This window comes from Hemitrygon akajei, chromosome 3 (genome assembly GCF_048418815.1).
Source record: "Hemitrygon akajei chromosome 3, sHemAka1.3, whole genome shotgun sequence".
Classification (NCBI taxonomy): Eukaryota; Metazoa; Chordata; class Chondrichthyes; order Myliobatiformes; family Dasyatidae; genus Hemitrygon; species Hemitrygon akajei.
Window position 1 is genome coordinate 138,887,037 of NC_133126.1, and position 13,665 is coordinate 138,900,701.

The 13,665-nt window shown below is 40.8% G+C and overlaps 1 protein-coding gene across 7 annotated transcripts in view; it reads right to left on the reverse strand.

The window, feature by feature from the left end:
* LOC140725453 (SPRY domain-containing SOCS box protein 1-like) overlaps nt 1-13,665 on the reverse strand; it is a 213,240-nt gene that overhangs the window by 119,312 nt on the left and 80,263 nt on the right. The window contains exon 1 of one of the 7 annotated variants that reach the window (XM_073040924.1): nt 5,414-5,867. The exons of 4 other annotated variants lie outside the window; for them this stretch is intronic. The gene's annotated coding sequence lies outside the window, so the exon portion shown is untranslated. 2 more of the 7 variants (XM_073040923.1, XM_073040927.1) reach the window with 2 other exon arrangements.

Below are 13,665 nucleotides of genomic sequence, written 5' to 3' on the forward strand. Positions count from 1 at the left end.
TCACACAAAATGCTGGAGGAACTCAGCAGGCCAGGAAGCACCTATGGAAAAGAATACAGTTGATGTTTCAGGCCGAGACCCTTCATCAGATCAGGACTGGGAAAGAAAGATGAGGAATCAGAGTAAGAAAGTGGGGGAAGAGGAGGAAGAAACACCTGGTGATGGGTGAACCTTGGAGGTGGGAGGGGTGGCGTAAAGAGCTGGGAAGTTGACTGGTGAAAGATACAGGGCTGGAGAAGGGGGAATCAAGGGGGAATCTGATAGGAGAGGGCAGAGGGTCATGGAAGAAAGAAAAGGGGAAGCACCAGGAGGCCCTAGGCAGATAAGATGAGAGAGGAAATGGGAATGGGGAATGGTGAAGGAGAGGGACGTTACTGGAAGTTCAAGAAATCGATGTTCATGCCTTCTGGTTGGAGGTGTGGCCTGTAGCCTCATCGCAACAGTAGAGGAGGCCATGGACTGACATGTCAGAATGAGAAAGGTGGTCAGGGAGATCCGGCTATTTCTGGTGGACAAAGCGTAGGTGCTCAGCGGAGCCGCCTCCCAATCTGCATTGGGTCTCACTAATATACAGGAGGTTACACCGGGAGCAGCAGATACAGTAGATGACGTGAAGTGCCCCAAACAGTTCTTCCAGGTGAGGCATGAGTATCCATTTCTCAAATTTCCGGTAGTGCCATCCCATCACCATTCCCATTTGCCCTAATTTCCTTAATCTGCCCATCAGCTCCCTCTGCTACTCCTCCCTCTTTTCTTTCTTCTATGGCCTTCTGTCTATTAGATTCCCCTTTCTCCAGCCCTTTATCTCTTTCACCATTCAACTTCCCAGCTCTTTACTTCACCCCCTCCCACCCCTGGTTTCACCCATCACCTTGTGTTTCTTCCTCCCCTCCCCCACCTTCTTACAGTAACTCCTCATCTTTTATTCCAGTTCTGATGAAGGATCTGAAAGGCTGGCAATACTCTTTTCCATAGCTTGCTCCTTTTCTAGCTCTTCAACTACAGGGATAAAAAAACCAAATATATTAGAATCTGAACAGAATGGTTTAAATTCAATGCTGTAAAAGTTAAAATCAATCAGTCGATGCTATTACACTAGCCAATGGTTGGAAACAAGATGGGAACATTTTTAGCATGGCCTTAGATCAATCCTAATCACTTATAGCTATGGAACCTTGAGTACTAATTGACATGGAAGTTACCCAATCTCTTATTCTAGTTAGGAACAGTGGCGTCACAAAATATTCTTTTAAACCCCTGCAGGACTAAGATAAATGCTGCATATCTTGAGTTCTCTGGCAGAATTCTGCCGGGTTTTCTTTAAATCTGCTTCAACATTTACACTACCCACACATGCATCTGGTAGCTCCTTTTAGGTCTGTTCCAATGACAGATTTGTTCGTTGACTGTGCTAATCTAGCAATTCACCAAATAAGGATTTCCCACATTTTACCCCCAAATTTACTCGGCTGTCTGGCTAATGAACTGAAGATTTGAAAGCAACTCAACAGCCCCCTGAAAAGGTTAATAAATGAAGGGAATAAAGAAGCATGGCAAATTATAACTGAAGGCATTCTGTTCATTGCATCTGTGCCTGTTAAAAATGAGATATCCAACCTATCCGCCTTCCAGCGATTGGTCTGTAGTCTTGCTGGTTACTGCTTTACAAGTAGACATTCAAGTGCTGTTTACATTTGACATGGAGGTTTCTGCCTCCACCATTCTTTCAGGCAGTTAATTCCCAACTCTTACTTCCAACCTGGTGAAAGCATTTTCTTCGTATTCCCAATGGGTGCAGCAATTTTGTTAAATCGTTGCCCTTTGGTTTTTGAACGTGCTACAAATATAAATAGCTCCCACTTACCAAGCATGCCTTTGCCAGAAAACAACTTATCCAAATCCACACTTGCCTCATTCTTTCTGCTGCCATCAAAATTGGCCATACTCCAATTTAGAATCTCAATTCAACGACCAGACCTATCATTCACCATAATTATCTTGCAACTAATGGAATTATGATCACTAGATCCCAAGTTCTCCATACACACACTTCTGTCACCTGCCCTAATTAGGAGATACAATATCACGCTCTAATTGGGATGTCTATATGTTAATTGAGGGAACTTTCCCGAACACACTTGACAAAACTCTATCCAATCCAGTCCTTTTACAGTATGGGAGTCCCAGGAAGTGTATAGAAAGAAACAGAATTTGAATCAGATTTAATATCACCGACAGCTGTTGTGAAATTTGTTGTTTTGCAGCAGCAGTACAGTGCAATAAAAATATTATATATTGCAATAAGAAATATATACAAAAAAAAATTAAATAAGTAATGCACAATGAGCAAAACTATTGAAGTAGTATTCATGGGTTGGTTCATTGCCCATTCAGTAATCTAATGGCAAAGGTTATCTTAAAACACTGAGTGCATCTCTTGTAACTCCTCTCTGATGGAAAGTAAAATCACCTGCTAACAGAACCTTTTATTTCTTGCAGCTGTCTGTTCTCTCTCTACAAATTTGCTCCTCTAAATCCCCTGACGACTGGGTGGTCTATAACATAATCTCATTAACGTAGTCACCGTTTTCTTATTCTTCAGTTCAAGCCTCAATAGATGAGCCCTCCAGTCTGAGCAGTACCATAACATTTTCCACAATAAGTCATGCCAGCCCTCCTTTATCATGCCTAAAGCAACAGAATACTGGGATACAGAGCTATAAATCCTGCCCTTTCTGTAACCAAGTCTCACTAATAACCACCATTTCATAATTCCACGTGCTGATCCATGCTCATGTACTAGGCTCATGCACCTTACCTACAATATTTCATGCATTGAAATAGATGTAACTCAGCCTTAGTCCAACCATGCTCAAGCTCAACTTTTCAGTTTCTGCCCTTGTGTTCAGACTTAACATCTACTTTCCCCACTGCCGCCAAACTAGCTGTTCCAGGCACCCTGCTTCCCAGACTCCTGCAATTCTAGCTTAAAACCCTCAGAGCAGTACCAGCAAGCCTTCCCACAATATATTGGTCCCCTTCCAGTTCAAGTGCAAACCATCTCCTTTGAACATTTCCTGGAGAGAGCAGAATAATCCATACTCAATAGTGTACAAAACAGTATACTTCTTATAGAGGGGAATGGTCTATCCTCATTCTAGTAAAATTGGCCTTCTCCAATTAAGAACCTTTAATCCTATCTCATCCCTGTAATTTTCAACAACGATGTTAAATCGAACTAAATTCTGAACACTACCACAAAAGTGACCTGTCACCAGCCCAACTTCATCTTCTTGAACTCTATCCAAAATTTATACCAATTCCCACCACTAACCCTCTTACAGGACCTTCTGGATACTGACTTAAGAGTTCTGCATCTTCTACACCTTTCACACTAACCATATTACTTGATGTTCAGTTAAATGAAATCCTCTATTGCTACTGCCTTAATCCTTTTGCACATGAAGAGAAAACTTCTGACATCTCATAACAAATCGCAAGAAAAAAATGACTAGAATTTTTGCAAAAGTGGTTGCAAAGTAAGAAAACACTTTCAATCACAACACTAAATACATTTTCTGATAAAGCTCAGAAATTAAAGACAATAAATGTAGCAATAGAGCATTTAGCTCTATTGAAATTTTATTAGTAGCTTTGAAGAAAAGTAGTAAATAGTTTATAAGACACATGCACAGAATTTTACTGCAATCAACCTCAGAGTTAGGAATGTAGTTCAGCTGCATTAGAGCACGTTTGCAAGTGCAAGACCTTGAAGAGGATATGCTAAAAATAAGGGAATCTTTGGGTTCTGAAAGTTGTTAAAAAGAACACTTGGTTTTTCATTCCTCCATTTGTCTCCTCATTTCTCCTGATGGGACTGATTCTTAGTTGGATCACTCCTTGAGTATCATTCACCAAGATGAATCAACTACATGGTCATTATTTAGATGCCTACCGTATGTGCTAGTTGGTGTTTAATAAAGGAAAGCTTAACATGCTGTCAAAATGTGGTCCATGAGGCCAATCACAGAATCTAGAGGGATTTACAGGACTTCCCTATGTACCATCCCAATATCTGGGTCTGATGTATCCAGAAGCATAACACATTGCCTTAAACTTGACAAAGCACTTAAGCATGCACCCACAAAATCAAGAAGAATGTTATTGCCTTCAGTTAAATCTGTTTAATTTCAATACCAGCCAAAAAGAGGGCACCTTGCAGACTTTCTCCTCGCAACCTCAAAAAGGATAATTAACATCATTTTCTCAGATGCTAACAAATAGCAGAACAAGGACAACCTGAAGTCCAAATTCACACTTTCATCACTATAGGTCAACAAAACTGAATAGAGAGATACCCACTAGTGAAATTGTAGGCAGTTTCTAGAGTAGGTGACATGGTCGGCACAACATTGCGGGCCGAAGGGCCTGTAATGTGCCGTAGATTTCTACATTCTATCTTCTAATTTGTCTTCGGGTCATTTTAACTATGTATAAAGATACCCAAATTTTCTGTAATTCTAAATGCAGTGATCATCTTTAAAAGGTCCAGTTATGGTGTCTGCAACAACAATGAGCTTAAGGACCAGCAGTGTATTCAGTTTATTTCAATTTCACTGGAAATGTTTGCATGAAATTAAGCCTTGAGCACTCACTGGCACCCAACACCATCAGAGAGCGGAGATTGAAACAGGCCTTCTTTTCTGCATAATACACTACTGCCACAGCAATAATACTAAATTCTTGCAATCCGAGTAACCTTCACGAGCAAGGCATACAAAATTAAGTTTGCCAAATTCATTATATCAAAGATAAATACTGTGCTATATTCATACTCACTAACGATCGTGCCCTGCAGTACAGAGTTGGCCTGTCACTGCTTCAGGCTGACAAGAAATTGGCTTCCCTTTTAGCCACTCGGCAGGACTTCTGTTGTTAAAGTTGGTGACTACAATTTATAACAAACAACTGCTCAAACTGAACTATGTTTCTGATCAAAAGTCCAAACACAGAACAAACAGTATCCTTTGAGGGAGTAATATTAATAAACACTCACCATAAAGAAGTGCCAGTATTTTGAGTAGAATTATAAAGTCCTCAACTGACCTCGCTCATAAACACGCAGTGGTGTCCGGGAAACTTCTGCAGAGATGCCACTAACTGTATACAAGCTCAGATGCACTTTCAGTGAGGAAAAACAACTTAGAGAAATCTAAGAAAGAGCGAGAAAGCCAGAATCCTGGACCAATTCAACTTGCATTGCAGACCTGTGGGAAACACTCGTCAGTGGCGTCGTTAGCAGCAAAAGGGGACAAAAGTGTTTTCTGACTCTGTGTGAAGTCAGACAGCCAGACAAACAGTTAAAGCAAAACCTGCAGGCGAACACAACAATCACATCTGATAAAACATGTACCGTTTCAACACAGGGCAGTGTTAAAAGACCTCGCTTTCAGTGGAAGAGTATGACCGACGGCCCAGATGGAGAAGTCTCCAGATGAAGCGAGTGCAATACCCTGCCGTGAAAGCTGATCCAGCTGATCTCATCACATCGGGCTACTAATTCACTGATCTGGGAATGAGGAACAGATGGTGACGCCCTTTCCTTCAACCACCGCACACAGGCTTGCTGCCCGAGTCCACGACCAGACTAAGAATTAAATTGGTGGCAGAGCATTTTTCTTTATGTCATGTACACCCTGGAAGCCAATATGCTCACACAAGTCCACACGTGCACTACACCGATTACTAAAACGGAGACCAAATGGTGTTCTTAGAGCCGGGACAAAGATCATGCGACACTGAAGACCCATTGCAGGAAGCCATCTGGGGCCGCTTGAACCCCGGCAGATTGGCGTAGGTATGAATTGGCACCTTGAGACCACGTTGATGTGCAATACAAAAGCCACCCATTGTTCCTTCTTGGAGGGGAGCTGCAGGCATCTGATTACACAAGTGCACATTAAGCGAGAGCTCTCAGCTGGCAGACGTCAGGACAGATGGCAAACAATACAATGAAAGCAGATCGTCCAGGACCAGGATGATTTTCAAGTAGCAACATATTATGTTCGGAAACAAAAAAATACTCCAATTAATTTTGTAAACATATGTTTAAGAATGAAAGTAAGCCAATAGTCAAAATAAACCAGACTTCCGCCTATGAAACAAAACCTTGTATTAACTTCAACTCTTATCTTTTAAAAAAGTCCTAAAGTTGAAAGTTAGCTTTTTAAAAGCTATTTTTAATGCATTTACTCACTGTTAAGTGAGAACAAGAAACAAGATATCACAGGGAGAAACAGGGTTTGCAAACGGTTATGAAAGATTAAATAAAGTCGACTGAGTCTCAGCATAGATAACACGCAGTCACCTTAAATAAGTAAAATAACCAAAACTGTAACCAAGCCAGCCTGCTCTGGGGAAAAATAATATTGTTATAGACCTTACATTTTAAGCATATGAATGAATCGCATTATAGATGTTAATAGTGTAGAACTAATAGACATTTTTGACAATGTATTTTCTGTCTGGCCACAATCAAATTCAATTTCAGAAGAACAACGAGGGAGGAAGAGGCAGGGACGGAGGGACGGACAGATTAGACAGTGCATATGGAGCATCACAAATCAGTTAAACTCACTGCCATGTGCAGCTAATCTTTGGAACGAGGCCAAGGCACCTGCAAGGATAGGACAAAGTCATTATTACCATGGATCAGAGGTAGATACAAAATCTATTGCAAATGGTGGGTCACCAGGTGGTCTGCAGATCCTCTTAATCAGTGTGCGCAACACATGAATAAGCTTTTATCACCTCTTCTACAAATCAATAATATTAAATGCCTACATTCAAGTTTTCACTGAATACTCAATTCAAGAGATTTCAAACACAAATCAAACAGACGATAACTCAACTCCTATTTAAAAAAATTATCTCTGCAGGGAATGTCCTGAAACAGCATCAAAAGTCATATCCTGGAAGTGCTGCCATCAGGAAGAAATTATAGGACTCACACAGCCAGGTTCAGGAACCTCTTGACCATCACGTTCTTGAACCAAAGGGGATAACTTCACTCGCCCCATCGCTGAAATGCTCCCTCAATCTTGCAGCTATATAGAAGCCTGGTCAGACCCCATTAGGAGCACTGTGCTCAGTTCTGGTCACCTCTCTACAGGAAGGATGTGGAAGCCATAGAAAGGGTGCAAAAGAGATTTACAAGGATGTTGCCTGGATTGGGGAGCATGCCTTATGAGAAAAGGTTGAGTGAACTCGGCCTTTTCTCTTTTGAGCGACGGAGGATAAGAGGTGACCTGATAGAGGTGTACAAGATGATGAGAGGCACTGATCATGTGGATAGTCAGAGGCTTTTTCCCAGGGCTGAAATGGTTGCCACAAGAGGACACAGGTTTAAGGTGCTGGGGAGTAGGTACAGAGGAGATGTCAGGGGTGAGTTTTTTTACTCAGAGAGTGGTGAGTGAATGGAATGGGGTGCTGGCAACGGTGGTGGAGGCAGATACAATAGGGTCTTTTAAGAGACTTTTAGACAGGTACAGGAAGCTTAGTAAAATAGAGGGTTATGGGTAAGCCTAGTAATTTCTAAGGTAGGGACAAGTTCGGCACAACTTTGTGGGCCGAAAGGCATGTATTGTGGTGTAGGTTTTCTATGTTTCTATCTATGGGCTCACTCTCAAGGACTTCTCATTCTATTCTTAATACTTAATGCATATTTACTTTTATTATTGTATTTTTTTACTTTCTCTCAGCTCAAGCTCGTAAAACCTGAGCTATGGGCATATCCAAGCACACTCATTTCTCAATTGCCAGGAACTCTCGGACTATTCTCGTGATGTTCAGTATTGTGGCTTTCTGAATATTTACATAAATATTGCTGTGTTGGTATTGTTGAATGCTATTCTGTAGTGACTTTCAGATTATACCAGTTATAGATATTATATTGGGGCAATGTATACCCTTTTCATGTTCCAAAGTCTTACAATTTCCTCCTTTAATTCAGCATATTTCTGATGTTTTTCACTTACTGATTTCAGTATGTTATCTGTGTTTGTAATGGCTATATTTATTAAGTAAATTGTTCTTGTTTTTCTCTCCTGCAATATTATATCCGGATGGTTATTAAAGATTGAACTATCTGTAAAAATGGATCAGCCGTTATATAATTTGTGGAACTCTAAAAACTGGATTGGGCTTGTTTTATAGTAAGGTATGGTTTTTTTTATGAGTTTGTATTTCAAAGCAAGATTTTGGAGAATGATTTTACCACTTGGTTGAGCCTGTGTAAGTAATCAGATTGAGTTAAACTGCTGCATGATCCTGTGATGTGTTGGATTGTTTCTAGTTTCTTGGCATTTTCTGCATTTATCATCTTGAATTTGTTGGTCTTTCATAATGTATTTTTGATAATTTTTACGTTATCCACCTAGTCTTGTATTGCCACAAAGAATTCCTCTGTTTCGAGAAAGAAGTCTCCAACTCTGAGCCAGGTGTTTCAACACTCCGTAGTCGACATCTCATCTGCTCAGATCATAGGGATGTCTTCAATGGAGGGTCATTCTCTTCCACTGGTTTACATTTTCTTCTGCAGTGATAACTTACTCACTTTTCTGGGTTGTGCTTTAATTTAAGTTTAGTGCTGTGTACTACTTATCAAAATTGCATATGCTCAAGTGAAGTGCTGAATCCTGTTTTTGTTGATAAAATTATATCCTTATAAGTTTTATCTGACTTGTGTAAATTCTTATGGCCATTATTCCTCTTCCTCATTTTGCCCAAGGTAGTATTAATGTAAGCATGTTCGAATGTACAAGGTGCTTTCTAAAATGTATCATTTCAGGTCCTATCTTTCTTTGTAAACTACCCAGATTGGTTTTGGACCAATATATTACGCCAACAAAATACATTAATAAGAGTACAACGATAGTGTCTATTACCTTTGTTATACTTGTGCTATTGAGCTTTTTTATGTATTTACCACAGATATTCACAAGCCTTTACACAAATTCTGTCAAAAGTTTTCCCTTTATCGTATTCTGATCCATTTTCGATGCTTGTTGATATCCTGGATACATAAATGTTAAATGTTCATCCATCAGTTATACTGTATCCTGCTGCTCTGCTTTGTATTCTGGCAGTTATTCCGCACCTTTGTTTAATGTTCGGCACTTATCTAGTACAAAGTTCATGTCAATATCTTTAGGAAATTGTTCTACTATTTGAATTAATTACTTTAGCTTTACTGATGAAGGAGTGTATAATTTCAAATCATCCATGTATAAAAGGTGTCAAGGTATAATTTGTTTCCTTGTTTTTGATTTGTTACCCTATTTCCTTCCGATTCAGTAAATTAGAGAGCAAGTTTAAAACTAATATTTTTTTTCTTTCGTTCGTATTTGCAGTTTGTTGTCTGTTGCAAATTGGTTGGCTGTCCATCCTGTTAGATGCAGTCCTTCAATTATTCCATTATGGTTCTTGGATTTAGACCATATATACAAGATATAGGAGCAGAATTAGGCCACTGGCCCATTGAGTCTGGTCTGCCATTTCATCATGACTGATCCCATTTTCCTCTCAGTCCCAATCTCCTTACTTCTCTCCATATCCCTACATTCCCTAACCACTCAAGATCTATCAACCTCTGCCTTAAATATATATAAAGACTCAGCCTCCACAGCTGCCTGTGGTAATGAATTCCATAAATTCACCACTCTTTGGCTAAAAAAATTCCTCATCTCCGTTCTAAAAGGATGCCCTCTATTCTGAGGCTGTGTCCTCTGGTCTTAGAACCCTCTCCAGCTTCAGCACATCCTTCTTAAGATAATGGGCACAGAACTGCTCACAATACTCCAAGTGAGGATTCACCAGTACTTTATAAAGTCTCAACATTACATCCTTGCTTTTATATTCTAGTCCTCTTGAAACGAATGCTAGCATAGCATTTGCCTACCTTACCAGACTCAACCTGCAAATTAACCTTCAGGTAATCATGCGTAAGGACTTCCACTCCCTTTGCACCTCAGTTTTTTGTATTTTCTCACCATTTAGAAAATAGTCAATCCTTTTATTTCTTCTACCAAAGTGCATGATCATACACTTCCCAACACTATATTCCATCTGCCACTTATTTGCCCATTCTCCTAACTTGTCTAAGTCCTTCTGCAGCTTCTCTTCTTCCTCCATTTATCTTCATATTGTCTGCAAATATTGCAACAAATCCATCAATTTCATCATCCAAATCATTCACATATATCGACAAAAAAAAATCAGTCCCAACACAGACTCCTGTAAAACACCACTAGTTACCGGCAGCCATCCAGAAAAGGCTCCGTTTATTTCCACTCTTTGCCTCCTGCCAATCAGTCACTGCTTTATCCACGCTAGAAATTTTCCTGTAATACCATGGGCTCGTAGCTTGTTAAACAGCCTCATGTGTGACACCTTGTCAAAGGCCTTCTGAAAATCCAAGCACACATCAACTGATTCACACACACATAATGCTGCAGGAACTCTGCAGGCCAGGCAGCATCTATGGAAAAATGCACAGTCAATGTTTTGGCTTGAGAGATCAATACAAATGCCTCCACCATCACTTCAGTCACCACTTTCAGAACCCTAGGCTATACACCATCTGGTCCAGGTGATTTATTTATTCAGACCTTAAAATTTCCCAAGAACTGACACCCAGAACTTCCACCATAATGTTAGTGTACTCAATAGTGATGCAAAATACTTCTTCAATTTGTCCACCATTTCCCTCTCCAGCATTGTTTCCTTGTAGTTCAACATCCACATCATCATAATGCCTTACATCGAGGCGAGAAGACTGCAACTAGCGGGGCACTGTCTACACCACCCTGAGCTACCTGCCGGCCTAGTCATCACATGGGAGCCCAAGCATGGGAGGATGAACCCTGGGCACCCCCAAGACTATGGTCAACACGCTCCTAGAGGATTGTGGCGCGATTAATGTAGATGACCTGAACACACTGATGAGGGAGAGGGAGGAGTGGAGAGTCCGTCATCGTGCCCAACGCCGTACCCCTAGGCCTGAGTTGACGTAGTAGTAGTCATCAATATCCACTCTCACCTCTTTTACACTCTGTGTCTGAAGAAACTTTTGGTATCCTTTTCAATATTATTGGCTAGCTTATTTTCGTATTCCATCTTTTCTTTCTTAATGACTTTTTTAGTTGCTTTCTGTTTGTTTTTATAAACTTCCCAATCCTCTAATTTCCCACTAATTTTTGCTCTATTATATGCCCTGTCTTTGGACTTTTTGTTGACTTTGACTTCTCTTGTTAGCTACGATTGTGTCATCATGCCTTTAGAATACTTCTTCCTCTTTGGAATGTATATACCCTGTACCTTTCGAATTGCTTCCAGTCATTGCCACCCTGCTGTCATCCCTGCCAGTGTGCTTTTCCAATCAATCCTGGCTATCTCCCTCTCATGCCTCTGTAATTCCCTTTACTCCTCCTTAAACCCTTTCCCTTTCCTGACTGTCATCCAGTTTCCTGTGTCCTACACCTTGAGTGCAACTATCTCTCTACATGTCCTATCTATCACCCCTTCAGTCTCCTGCACAATCAAGAGTTAATCCAGTTACAGCTCCAATTCCTTAACGCGGAGTGTGAGAAGCTGCAGCTGGATGGACACCTCGCTGTTGTAGTAGCCAGGATACTGGAGGTCTCCCTGCCTTCCCACATCCCACTAGAGAAGCAATCCACGATCCTGCCTGGCATCTGCACTGTCCTAACTGAGCAGATCTAAAGAAAGGAAGGAGAAAATGTAACCTAACCTCGAGCTATTCTTTCCTTTTGCTTTCTCTGACTGAAGCCTGGAAGAGCTAAAGCCTCAGGATCACCACTCTGACTGTCCACTGAGACGACAGCCGCTGTGACGATGGCTACTGCAATTGACCCTGCCTTCCTTTGTTTTCCTCTCGCTAATCAAAACAAATGCGGATTGGTTGTTGGTCAAAGCTCTATTACGCTGCAGCAACCGACTGCTCCATTTTCTACTCAGGCAAAAGACCTGAATGAAATCCCCTCCTCTCAAACTTCTCATGTCTGAATTGGTCATTGGTCAAAACTATTTTACTGACTATGCCTGTACAAACATAAACCTCAGCTGACATACATGTATGTTCATAAGCAATTTAGTTCCAACTTTGAAAACCACTCCGTTTTTAGTCTTCCAGGTGTCTCAAAGGCTGGACTGACAGAAAAGGGTGCACTTTGCAAAACTTGATCACCTTGCCTCAAATTGCTCCAGACCCTGCATAATTTATTAACAAATAGAGTTTCAAATCTAAGTGGAGCAATTTGAAAGCTTCCCACATTATATTTCTTACTAACAAATTATATTTTAATGCACTAAATTAACAGGAGCATTTAAAAAAGGTGGCAATTTTAATTTATCTTAAATTCTGCATCTTCATTACCCCTTAATGTGTCAGTACCTGAATGCATCCAGGCGGAACAGAGTTTGACGGACAGGAAATTTAATAACTTTTCTCATTTTCTCACTGGCATGCCGTAGCTGACAATTTTTTCCAAACATTCCTTGATGCTTGTGGACTGGAAGTGGTTATAGGGTCGTAGAGACTTAAACCTCAAAATAGGCTTTGACCCCTATCGATCCCTTCCCCCATGTCCATGCCAACCAAGAATCCATCCATACTAATCCTATTAACCAGCATCTTGTGCCTTCTCTGATTTAGTGATCAAGTGCATGTCTAGTTATTTCTTCAAAAACTTTGTTCCTCCTCCACCCACCTTCCCCACCAGCATTTTCCTGGCAATTCAGCGGACAATGGGGGCACCTGCCAGAGGTACAAAAAATTATGACAGGCATGATATGGTACATAGCAGTAGATAACATTCTGACCGCAGTAGAAATGTCTCATGCTGAGTGGCATTGGTTAGGCTAAGTGCTAAGTGGTTCAGAGAAGGTTTTTCATCCAGAGGATAATTGGAACTCAGAATACTTTGTGATTCAATTTCATTTGAAATTGCTGAGGCCGCAACTAAGTTTTAGTTACACTGCCCTAGGAATGATGCCATTAAACTGGGAAGAGATCAGAGGAAAGTTATAAGGATACTGCCAGGACTTGAGGGACTGAATCATGGAGGGCTATGGTCCAGGCTGATGGGACTAAGAAGATTAAGGGTTTGGCACGGACTATATGGGATGAAAGGACTGTTTCTGTAAAACCCTCAAAACTATAGGCGTTAAATATATGCTGTGATTCATACAAGCACTGCTGTTTAATAGAAAGAGAAAACCTGTGATTCTTTATTAGAATTATGGGGAAGGGAGAGGAGGGGAAAAGCCAAATTATCACATTCATGACTCAAATCAGGCAATTTGCTTTATCAAGCTCCACTTAACAGCCTTTTTATTTATTTACACAGCTTTCAGTACAATACATAATAGCGCTCAATACACAAAACATGCACTAAGTTGTACAGAGCAAACATGAGGAAATCTGCAGATGCTGGAAATTCAAACAACACACACAAAATGCTGGTGGAACACAGCAGGCCAGGCAGCATTTATAGGAAGAAGCACTGTCGACATTTCGGGCTGAGACCCTTCATCAGGACTCAAGGGTCCTGACGAAGGGTCTCGGCCCAAAACGTCGACAGTGCT